This window comes from Peromyscus leucopus, chromosome 7 (genome assembly GCF_004664715.2).
Source record: "Peromyscus leucopus breed LL Stock chromosome 7, UCI_PerLeu_2.1, whole genome shotgun sequence".
In the NCBI taxonomy this organism is placed as follows: domain Eukaryota; kingdom Metazoa; phylum Chordata; class Mammalia; order Rodentia; family Cricetidae; genus Peromyscus; species Peromyscus leucopus.
Genome location: NC_051069.1, coordinates 56068148 through 56079580, shown reverse-complemented (window position 1 = coordinate 56079580; position 11433 = coordinate 56068148).

The following is an 11433-nucleotide window of genomic DNA, read 5'->3' as shown; positions in this document are numbered from 1 at the left end:
TCCTGCAGAGCCTCAGGCACTGAGTACATTCTAGCTCTGAAACCATTTTTACATGCAAGCTCTGTTAGGGATTTTTCATTTCATTTTTGCAAAATACACTATTCTCCCCTGGCCTGGGTCTCAGAGCACTGTAAGGGGAGAAGGGAAGAAGAATGCTTGCCCGATTTCCTTTCGAAAATGACCTTTCCTCATCTGTGATTCAAATTCCTTTGCTTTTTGACAAAGGGGAGATGATAGGGAAAGGTGGTTAGCTAATCAGAAGCAGCTGCCTCAGCACACCCATGTCAGCAAGAGTCATAGCCTGAGGCGGGTGGAGGAAGATTCTGAAGTCACTAAGATTTCCTCAACACTTTGGACTCCTTGAAAGTCCCTGGTCCTGTGCCTCTTCCAAAATGTCAAGAACTGGCGGCTGAGTCTCTCCCTTGAATGGTTTATTACTTCTGCGAAGCCACCAGGGAGAACTTGAGCTGCCGGTCAGAAAACCAAGGGTAAGCAGAGGGCGGCAGTGTCCATGCAGCAGCCAGGGGTCCTACGCCACAGGAGTGACCACCACTCAAGATGGAATGGAAACGACGCCATTCGCCGCAGCTACAGAAAATGGAAAGCACGTAGTCATAACTTTAACAAAAATGTGCTGGAACTCGGAAGAATATTCCTAACACTCTCATGGGACACTAAAACCACCTTCCTAAGTGGGAAGACTCAATGGTTAGTTCCCCAGCCAAGAGAAATCACAATTCCAGTAGGTTCACACCTTTAAAAAGTTAGTATTTGAAGCCAGGCATGGTGGCACATGCCTTGATTCCAGCAGTTGGGAGGCAGAGGCAGGTAGATCTCTGAGTTTGAGGCCAGTCTGGTCTACAGAGTGAGTTGCAGGACAGCCAGGGCTATTACATAGAGAAACCCTGTCTCAAAACACCAAAAAAAGCCAGGCGGTGGTGGCGCACGCCTTTAATCCCAGCACTCGGGAGGCAGAGCCAGGCGGATCTCTGTGAGTTCGAGGCCAGCCTGGGCTACCAAGTGAGTTCCAGGAAAAGGCGCAAAGCTACACAGAGAAACCTTGTCTCAAAAAAAAAAAACCAAAAAAAAAAAAAAAAAAAGTATTTGACCAAATTATTTAAAATTTTTCCATTAGAATAAGTTTGTGATGGTACAGCATGTCCTTGATTCCAGAGCCAGGTGGATCTCTGAGTTCTAGGCCAGTCAAGGCTACATAGTGAGACCTCATCTTAAACAAAAAGAATAAATGTATAAGGATGTCCAGGAAAATATCTAACGGGCAATAAGAAGAATTTTACCTAAGTTTTTAAATCTCTTGCCTTCCCCCCCCCCACACACACCCTTATGTGTTTGTGAGGGCATGAGCACATACAGCATGCATGGAGAGTTTGTTTAGAGGGCATGAGCACATACAGCATGCATGGAGAGTTTGTTTAGAGGGCATGAGCACATATAGCATGCATGGAGAGGTAGAGCATGAGCATACAGCATGCATGGAGAGTTTGTATAGAGGGCATGAGCACATACAGCATGCATGAGATGAGAGGAGAGTGTCGCATTATAGAGTGAGGGCATGAGCACATACAGCATGCATGGAGAGTTTGTATGCATGGAGAGTTTGTATAGAGGGCATGAGCACATACAGCATGCATGGAGAGTTTGTTTAGAGGGCATGAGCACATACATGCATAGCATGCATGGAGAGTTTGTTTAGAGGGCATGAGCAATGCATGCATTTTTATAGGCATGCACATACAGCATGGAGAGTTTGTATAGAGATGAGCAATACATGCATGAGAGTTGTTAGAGGGCATGAGCATGCATAGCATGCATGGAGAGTCGGAGGACAACTTTGGTTGTTGGCCCTCACCTACTTTGAGGCAAGGTCTCTTTTTGCTGCTGTGTTGCACACTCAGGCTAGCTGTCTTCTAATCTCCCGAGCCCCACCTGTCTCTGGTGGGATTACACAGCGATGCCACTTAATTCAGCTTTTCATGGGATTCAGGGATTCAGTCTCAGAGTGTCTGACTTGCACAGCACTTTTATCCACTAAACCCTGACCCTTCCCTACCAAATTTCAAATGGACTATAATAAACAAATATTTGTATGTTTCTGCTGCAAATTGGAGAGCTCAAATGCATATTGTCATTGGTTCACACACAACACATACCATAGCAGAACATATATACTTTAGTAAGTTAGTGTAGGTCTTTGTCCTTTTCCTCTAGTGGACTATACTAACACTTCTTCAAAAGAGGAAGAGCACCTGCTAGATATTTCAGTCCCTACTGCTGACTTTCACATAAGTCAACATGGTAAAACCCCGTGTGTCTGGTCTAGATACCAAGGCAGGTATTCACAGGCTAGTCTGGGTTCAAAATGAATATCAGTCCTGATACCTGAAATGCTCATACAAGTACAGCCCTAGGGAACATGAGGTCTTTGAGTTCATAGATAAGCACCGGGGAAACCAGGAATGTTAAGCATTCGAGCTTACCTATTAAACAGAAGAGATATGTATGTATGCCTGTTTTCCATCCAGAAGGTTGGGAGTGGATGTTGGTTTATAGTCGAGTGACCACACCACATCCTAGGCCCTTCATAGAACCAGTCTTCCTGGAAAGAGGCCACCTATGCTTTGCAAAACAGTTTCGATGTAGTCAAGCCTTAAGCTTTATTGTGCACATAGGATTGATAAAATTGTTAGCAGGAAACTTTTTCCCAAAACTATACTGTACTTAAGTATGTCTAAAACAAACTGCAAGGAGTCAGATTCTGAATGTTTGAACCAGTACCACTAACTAGGTCGTGCTGAACCAGATTTCCTTCTTGCCTCTCTCAGATTGTTTCTCTGCTGGCCTTGGCATTTGGTGGAACCCACACACATCCCTCATGTGTAGACATTTGTGCTATGTCTCCTTCCCTGCATGGTGGTTTCTCCATACCCCTCCCTTAGCACGACTCCAGTTGCTTCTGCACCATGGACAGGTGGCTTACTGTATATATACCACATGCTCGCTGAGAAGGGACAGCGAGAAGAGACTCCCAGACCCTGGAACTCAGAGATAATACTTGGACCTTGAAGTCATACCATCCTGAGTTTCAGGCCCTTCTTCCAGTGACCTGAGTGCCTTTGGTGTCAATAGCCATTTTCAGAAGCCTAAGAATGATGTTCCCTCCCTTGTTAGGGGAATAGAGCCCACTTGTGTTCTATATTACATTGCTCATGGATTTTCCTTGTTTAGATTATGAACTCTTAAATATTCACACATATATGCATAAAAGATGCTAAAAATGCTTGTTGGATGACAATGCCCATTACTGGCATGGGATGAGGAGGCAACTCACTTGAGTAGGGTCTACAGACTTTGAATGGCAGCCCAGACAACGTGCTTTATGGCTGTGTCCTGAACAAAGCCTGACCCTATTGTACACAGAACATCCTTACATGTGGTCGGTTCTCTGTTTTTTTTTCTCCCCTCCTGCCAAGGAAGTAGCTGGAATCTTAGATCCCAGAGTTCCAGGCTGTATTGGCAATAAAACTCTTGAAGAGACACAAGGCTGATCTAGCTCCATTTTCACTGGGCCCAGACTGAGAGACCTCAATAAGTCTGGTTGCAATTGTCTCTTGAGAAGTCTACACTAATCCTACCCAGCTTCAGCAGCCGCTATCCAGGTGAAAGTTACCACAGTTGCCTTAAAGAAAAGACTGTGAGACCAATAGAAGCTCACCCATGAGATGCTAGATTCAGGCAGAATGACCCCCTAGCAGGCCCTGGGACTCCTTACTCAGCAAACAGGCCTACAGCAGAGATGTTCCATTTGCTGCTGGTTCCATGGTTGCCCTGACTCTGCCTGAGCTTCTCCAGGGAGTCAAGGACATGGGCTAGGGGAGCAGACAGCAAGCCAGACCTGAGGAGCAGGGAAGGAATTTCTTGCTGTCCTGTCTCAGAGGTGTCCCTTTTCCTGAATGAGGCCTGCAACAGTGGAAACTGTCAAACAGAAGCAGGAGAGTGGTTTACATAAAGAAAGGGGGATGTCAGTTATGGGAGTTTCTGGGCCTCAGACAGGCCCAGTTCTCGTGCCTGTCTTGGGATGAAGTGAGCCAACAAAGTAGTACTCCAGGGAACTTCAAGACAGGAGGCAGGAGGCCTACTTACATCTCCCTCTGTCCACAATCCCAAGAGCTGGATGTCCGGGCCACAGTGAGGCTGTCTCTCCGTGGACCTGATGACCAAATCCAGCAGATGCAAATCCACTTGTAGCTCCCTCTTGGTTTCTTTTCCCCTTTGCTTATACGTTCCATGTTCTCCTCATTTTACTTGTATGATTCAACTTCCTCTATGGTACTCTGAGCCCTGTTTGCCCCTTGTATATTCTGTATTCGATTTTGAATATGGGTGTTTTGCCTGCATGTGCGTCTGCCAGAAGAGGGCGCCAGATCCCCTGGAACAAGAGTTACAGATAAATGGCTGTGAGCCTCCCTGATGATGCTGGAAATGAAACCTGAGGAGCGTGGAAGAACCTCAAATGCTCTTAATCACTGAGCTCTGTATGCTCTAGTTTTGTTTTTTTTCTAACTCACTTCAAAGTTTATTAGTTAGCTTCTTTGATTTTTAATTTATTTATTTTTCTCTTATATATTACATCTCAACTGCACTTTCCCCTCCCTCCAACCCTCCCGGTTTGTATATTCTGTTTTTACTTTCATTTGTATTAATTTTATTTTGAGGTACTGGGGATTGAACCTAGAACCTTGCACATACTGGATAAGTGCTCTAGCCCTGAGCTAAGCCTCAGCCCTTCACTTTCTCCTGTTCCATGGTCACTCAGCTTCACTTACCCACGCTCCAGACCTGAGTAACCACTTCCTTCCCACTTCCGGCACGCCCGACCCACTGACTAGGGCTTACTTGGCTTCTGCTATATCACAAGAAACGACGAGGCTTTTAAGGCCAGAGGAACTCTCTTCATGGATGGACTGTCGGAACTTAGTTAAGTAAGGCCCTATAACTATCCAAAGAGTGAAGAATGTACTCTAGTCCTTTATTGATTTGTTGGTTTGTTTATTTACTTTTAAAGAGCTCTTCCAGGCCAGCAAGATGGCTTGTTTGATAAAGACACTTGCTGAGCAAGCCTGGCCCCAATCAACCTCCAGAACCCACGTAAAGGTAGAAAGGGAGAACCTCTCCACAAAGTTGGCCTCTGCCCCCTGCACCCGCACTATGGCACACATCCTCCCACACATCCTCCCATCACACACACACACACACACACACACACACACACACGCACGCACGCACGCACACGCACACGCACACGCACACACACACACACACACACATACCCATTTCTAAGCGCGAGGCCTACAGGCGTCTATACCACACGTCACCAGTAGAGAGCAGGTCTGTTATCATGCCCAAACCACTCTTCAGCGGTGTCTGCACATTCCCACAGCTTGCCTCAGAACAGGGGCAAACAGCAACAGCTTGCCATTGTCCCTGCTAATTGGGGCACAAGTTAGTGAATTCCTGAGACATCTAGAGCCTCATTCAAACCCAGAGTTGCAAAGCATTAAAGCTATTTATTTGAGATGTTTTAGGCTTATATTTCAGAGGCTTCTCCTGCCCTCATTCACCAAGGAATCATGACATGACTCTCAACTGAAGGGAACATGGAGGCATGAGCCCACAGGTTTCTCCCAACCCAGGGTAACTTCATGACATTCATAACCATCATGTGAGCTTCAAGGCCAGGTGGACTGCCTCAGGCTGTGCGAGCTCCACCAAGCTCTGTTCGCTGCTAGCCAGGATCTCCCATCAGCTCCCACCCCACTCCCGTCCCCACGCCAAGCCCTAGCACACAGTGTAAATAAAGTCATTGCCACTTCTTGGGGACCACTGGGTACTGTACCAGATTGCTTTCCTAAGCTCAGTTCTCCCACTAGCCAGCTGAGCTGTACCATACCCCAGAGCGGCAGAGGTGACCAAGGCATCCTCGCCCTGACTTCGTGTGAGGGTGAGAACTCACTTTAAGTGATCAACATGGGGCATAGATCCCATTTCGTAAATGGAAGTCTGAGTCCTAGGTCACACATGATGGGTTCAGACTGAATTTCCCTGCACTCTCTCCAAAGTCTAGGCTCCCATGGCATAGTGGCTTCCCAGAAGACTCAACTGTGTGGAGCCAGGGCCTGTCCTCTGTGGCAAGAGTGAGCCTGGGAATGACCTCATTTCCACACTGGTCATCTGTCTCCACAGGATACCAGCTCTGAGCTGTGGCCTCTGCCTTTGTAGCTGCAGTGTGTGTCCTGGCTATTCTGTGGAGTCTCGAGAGGATCCAAGCAGACTGGCTGAGTGCAGCAGCTTGAGAGCATCGCCTGGAGACACCGGGCCCAGGTGTATTGTTGGTAGGGCCTGAGGTCAGAGGAAGGCCAGGTTTCCTCACTTTTGAAAGTTGGAAGGTAAATGTTAGAAGAGGAGCCAGCTGTGCCCCGCAGTCCTCGTGGCTTAGCAGGCTTTAATTCAGAAGCTTTGAAAGCAAAGAGTGATATTTAGAGGCACAGTTCCCAGAAATAGGCAGGAAAAGAAATCGGAGCTCCCTGGGGAGGGCACTGGGGTCAGAGAACCAGCCCCAACTGCCCGGTCATCAGTGTCTCCTCCCAGGTTCAGGGAAAATTTCCCATCCCTGGACTGAGGTCAGTCCAGATACTCTTCAAGTGCAGGCTGATAATGCTGAAGGTCATCAGAACCATAAAACCTGACGTTGGTAAATCTGCTCTCCTTTGCATTGTGGATCTGACGGACCACAAAGAGCCATCAGCTGAGCCTGCTGCTGGTCACTCGCTGGCCAGTCTATCAGGATTCCAGAGAGACTCTGCAAGGTGGAAAACATCTTGAGAGGTCAAATAAAGGCTCTCACACACTCTGGGTTTGCTGTTTGGTCTGTGGGTTTTGTCTCATGAATGATCTACTTAAACTGGAAGGTTGTCTCCCTGGAGCTAGTTAGGCACAGAACTGCACACTCCCCATTCAGCTCACTGACTGAGACCCACCCCACCCCACCCCCAACCCCCCAGGGAAAAAGCAATTCCAAGCAGGGCAGTGGTGCACGCCTTTAATCCCAGCACTTAGGAGGCAGAGGCAGGCAGTTCTCTGAGTTTGAGGCCAGTCTGGTCTACAGAGTGAGTTCCAGGACAACTAGGACTAACAGAGAAACCCTATCTTGAAAACAAAACAAAAGAAAGAAAGAAAGAAAGAAAGAAAGAAAGAAAGAAAGAAAGAAAGAAAGAAAGAAAGAAAGAAAGAAAAAGCAGTTCCAGCTGCAAACTCCCCACCTCTAGCCAACCCACTGACTCTTCTACATGCACACAAATCCACATCACTTCCGGAGACAATCTAGTCCTCAGGGCTATGCCTTCCTCCCTTTTGGCTTTGACAGAGGTCAGAGAGAGATGATAAGTGAGCCAACAGAGCAGATATGCAGTAATCACCATGACAATGATTTAAAAAAAAGGGGGGGGGTGGTGGTGAGTAGTGGTTTCCAGCAGGTATATTAGCATCTTAGACTCTCCAGAGAGGCAGGACCAATATACATACATTTGACTCATTCACAGAGTTGGCTTGTGGAACTACGGAGTCTCAGAAGTTCATGATCTCTGTTTGCCATGCTGGAGACTCATGAGTGCTTGCTGATGGTTCGAGTCTTGGTCCAAAGGCTGGAGGGCCAGGAATGCAGAATGTATAGGTTTCAGTTCAAGACTGAGACTGAAAAATAAAAGACTGATATCAGAGATTAACAATAGGCAGCAGTGGCACACGCCTTTAATCCCAGCACTTGGGAGGCAGAGGCAGGCAGATCTCTGTGAGTTCAAGGCCAGCCTGGTCTACAGAGTGAGATCTAGGACAGGCACCAAAACTACACAGAGAAACCTGTCTCCGGGGGGGGAAAAAAGGAGACAGCATTCTTCCTTGCTTAGCAATCTGCTTCCATCTCAGCCTTCCCTGGATGGGTTGGGGCCAGGCACAATTGGGAGTTCATTTTGGTGGCCCTACAGTTCAATTATTATCACCCAGAAAGACAGACATACTCAGTATATGTTTCACCAAATATCTTGGTGATCTTTGTCCCAGGAGACACGTGGAATTAGCCATCACAGCAGAGGAGGGGCATTACATCTGAATGGAACTGAGTGATGAGAAGAATCCAGCCATGAGATACTCCTGGAAGGGGCCCCCAACTGGGAGAGCAGACATGTAGAGTTCTGCAGGTTTGCGAAGCAGGAATGGAGCAGGAAGCCTGAACTGCCAGAGCCACAGGTAGGAGGTGTGAGAAGAGACTGGCTTAGAGGACAAGGACCAGGTCACATCCGTGTTTCCATCCTTGCCTATAAAGTCTTCCTTCTTTTGTGGACTGTGTAGCCCAGGCCAGCCTTGAACTTGACAAAGGTTCTTGCCTTATCCTCTCACGTTCTAGGATAGGATTATGGACTGGAATCATCAGGGCTGGCATTAGCTGTCCCATTTCCTATCGACTGTAGTCCTTTTGACCATGCTCACCTGAGACCTTTCACTTACCTGTCCTCGTAATGGAAATGATGGGTTATATGAAGTCCGACCCGTGACTCTTTTTTTATGCTGTGGAACATTTTTTTAATTTTAAATTACACTCATGATATTAATCACATTTGTGGTATTCATAGATTACATTCTCGCAGTATTCATTCAAATATATATATATATAATTTTAAATGTATATAATTTTAAATGTATATAATTTTAAATATATATAATTTTAAATGTCGGATGTCATTTCTTGAAGGGGGTAGGAGGTCTTAATTACAGGCTTACAGCACAATGGGAGGACCCGGAGGGCAGAAGTTCACTACTGATGTTTTACAATCTTGCAACTAAGCTGTTAACGCCCATTATTCAGGATACACAGACAAGGAACTTCCCTTAAGCATTCAGGAGGGTGGAACCTGGCAGGGAATTAGCATTGGGAGGATATCAAGGTCAAAGTCCGAAAGCAAGGCAACAATTACCCAAAACGGGGGCCAGGGACCTGCAGGTCCCCTTTTATTAAAAAATGAGCTTCTGACTTGGGTTGCATGGGACGTCAGCAGGTCACCTTACCCGTCATGGAGATGCCTGCCCAAGCCACACAGGTGCTCTGTCTTAGATTGGTGAGTGCCCCCCAGGCATAACCTGTCTCTGAATACTCATTATCATACCGGCGCAATCATGTGTGAGCTGCATGGTTAATTGCTGCCAAAGATCTCAAAGTGGCACTGGGCTTGCAATCTGTGTGTTTGATACAGAAAAGACCAACAGAGGTCCTTTCTCACCCATAGCCAGTAGGCTAAAGGCAACTGAGCCATTCCCTTCCTTATTGAGCCATACTGTACGTTGGAGTCCTTGTAAGATAGTATCCCAAAAGCAACTGGAACTTGAGTTTATAAATTTATAATTTTCAAAGCCAATCGAGATGTATATAACTACTGAATTAAATTTATCATGCCCAATATAATGAAAGATTAACTAACTGTGGTAGCTACTTCTGTTGCCAGGGTCTCCACTGTACTAGCTGTAGTAAGCAATTATGAAATGGTAGTTCCAGAAACTGTAGCATCAGTGTGCGCCATTGTTATAACAGCAACAGCGGCAGCAGCAATGTCAAATTCTCTTCTGGGTTGTGTGGACATCCACTGGCATGGATACAACTCCAGGAACACAAACCGCCAAGGCCCGTTTTTCTTGATCCCAGCATAACTTTGGCTGGCAGCTCTTCTGGAGAATCCAGTCTCATGGCTACAGTTCCTAGGCTTACATTAACACTTGCCAAAGCTGACCATATTGGGCTCTCAATCTCCATTGGCATCAGAAGGGTAGATTTTTTCATGATGACCCATTAGGTCTCTGTCATGTTGGGCTTCAGCAGAAGCCACAGGGCACGTTCAGTGCTCAGGAATCCAAAGAGGAACCTTATTGTCCTGAGGAAAGACATAAACCAAACTCTGGGGCCACACCAACACTAGATAGCCAACCCACGACTCTTTTGTGAGTTAATTCTACTAAGTTTTTTTAAGAGAAATTGAGGATGATCCTAAGGCTTCCAAACCCATTGGGCAGGGTCAGTGGATCCCATCTTCAGGTCATACAAGTTAGCGGGCCTGAGGAAGGGCCTGGAAACAGCTGTAAAACTGTTAGAAGAGAGGTGGGCAGCTCTCGAGGACAGAGAGAGAAACATCGGCAAAGCATGACGACATTACTGTGTGAGAATCACAGGTGGAAACACTCAGCCAGCTCCCGCCTCCAGTCTCCGCTGCACTTCCTGTCCTGACTTCCTCGGATGGAGAACAGTGATGTGGAAGTGTGAGCCACATAAACCCTTCCTCCCCGAGCTGCTTTGATCATGGTGTTTCACCACAGCCATAGAAACCCTGACTAAGACACCACCCTATCCAATCCCAAATGCCAATGCTATGTCAACCATCTACTTGTCCTGTAAGAGACTTAGGTCAAGGATCACAACCTCTATGACATTTTAAAGAATTCCCACCCCCATGAAGAGGGAATTGATTCTTTCCTTAAGCCCTTAAACAAGGTTTGACTCCTGGCTTTTCAAGGTGGGAGCTTAAGCAAGTTGCCCTGGATTTCAATTTCAACATTTTAAAATATAGCTCATCATAGCAACAAGCCCATATGGTGTCTGTGGGCACACAAATGTTTGTGTTGGAACATAATGCCAACTTTGCCTTGTGTTCCAGACTATCCTTTTGAAGACTAGTATGTAGTGAACAGCCTTGAGGAAAGGACTGGAGTCTCTCCCAGGAGCCAAGGGCAAGGATGTTTAGCGCTCATCATAAAAGACGGGTTTCTGCTGCTGAGTTCTTCTCCTGGCTCACAGCTCGTTAAGGAGACCCTGGGAATCAGAGCTCGGGAACTGGCATAGGGATCTGATGCCCTGGACACTGCTGTTGCTGGACAAACAAACTGTCCTTCCTGTGGTCTTCTACAAAGAGCCATGCAGCTGTGGCAGCTAGATCTTGAGTTGGTGAGTAGGGAAGAATAGCAGACTCCTCACTGACCACCGGAAGTACTCACCAAACATAACTTGCCCTCTTGATAGCTCTAACTTCCCAAAACATTACCCTGGCTAGCAGGAGCCCAGGCCTAGGAAGTCCTTGCTCTGGCTGACAGCCAATGACTAAGAGAAGTGGAAACTCAACAACTAACCCTTTTGGTCTGGTGTTAGATATTGACATAAAATAACCACTTGCTTTAAAGGATTATTCTGAGCTAAATATGAGTGACCATGACCCTGCAAGATATCATCAAGTTACCCTGATGGGATGTGTTCCACTGTGAAATTCCACAAAAACACCATAATTGATGAGTTTAAAAGTTCTGCTTAAGGGCCATCAGGGCTAC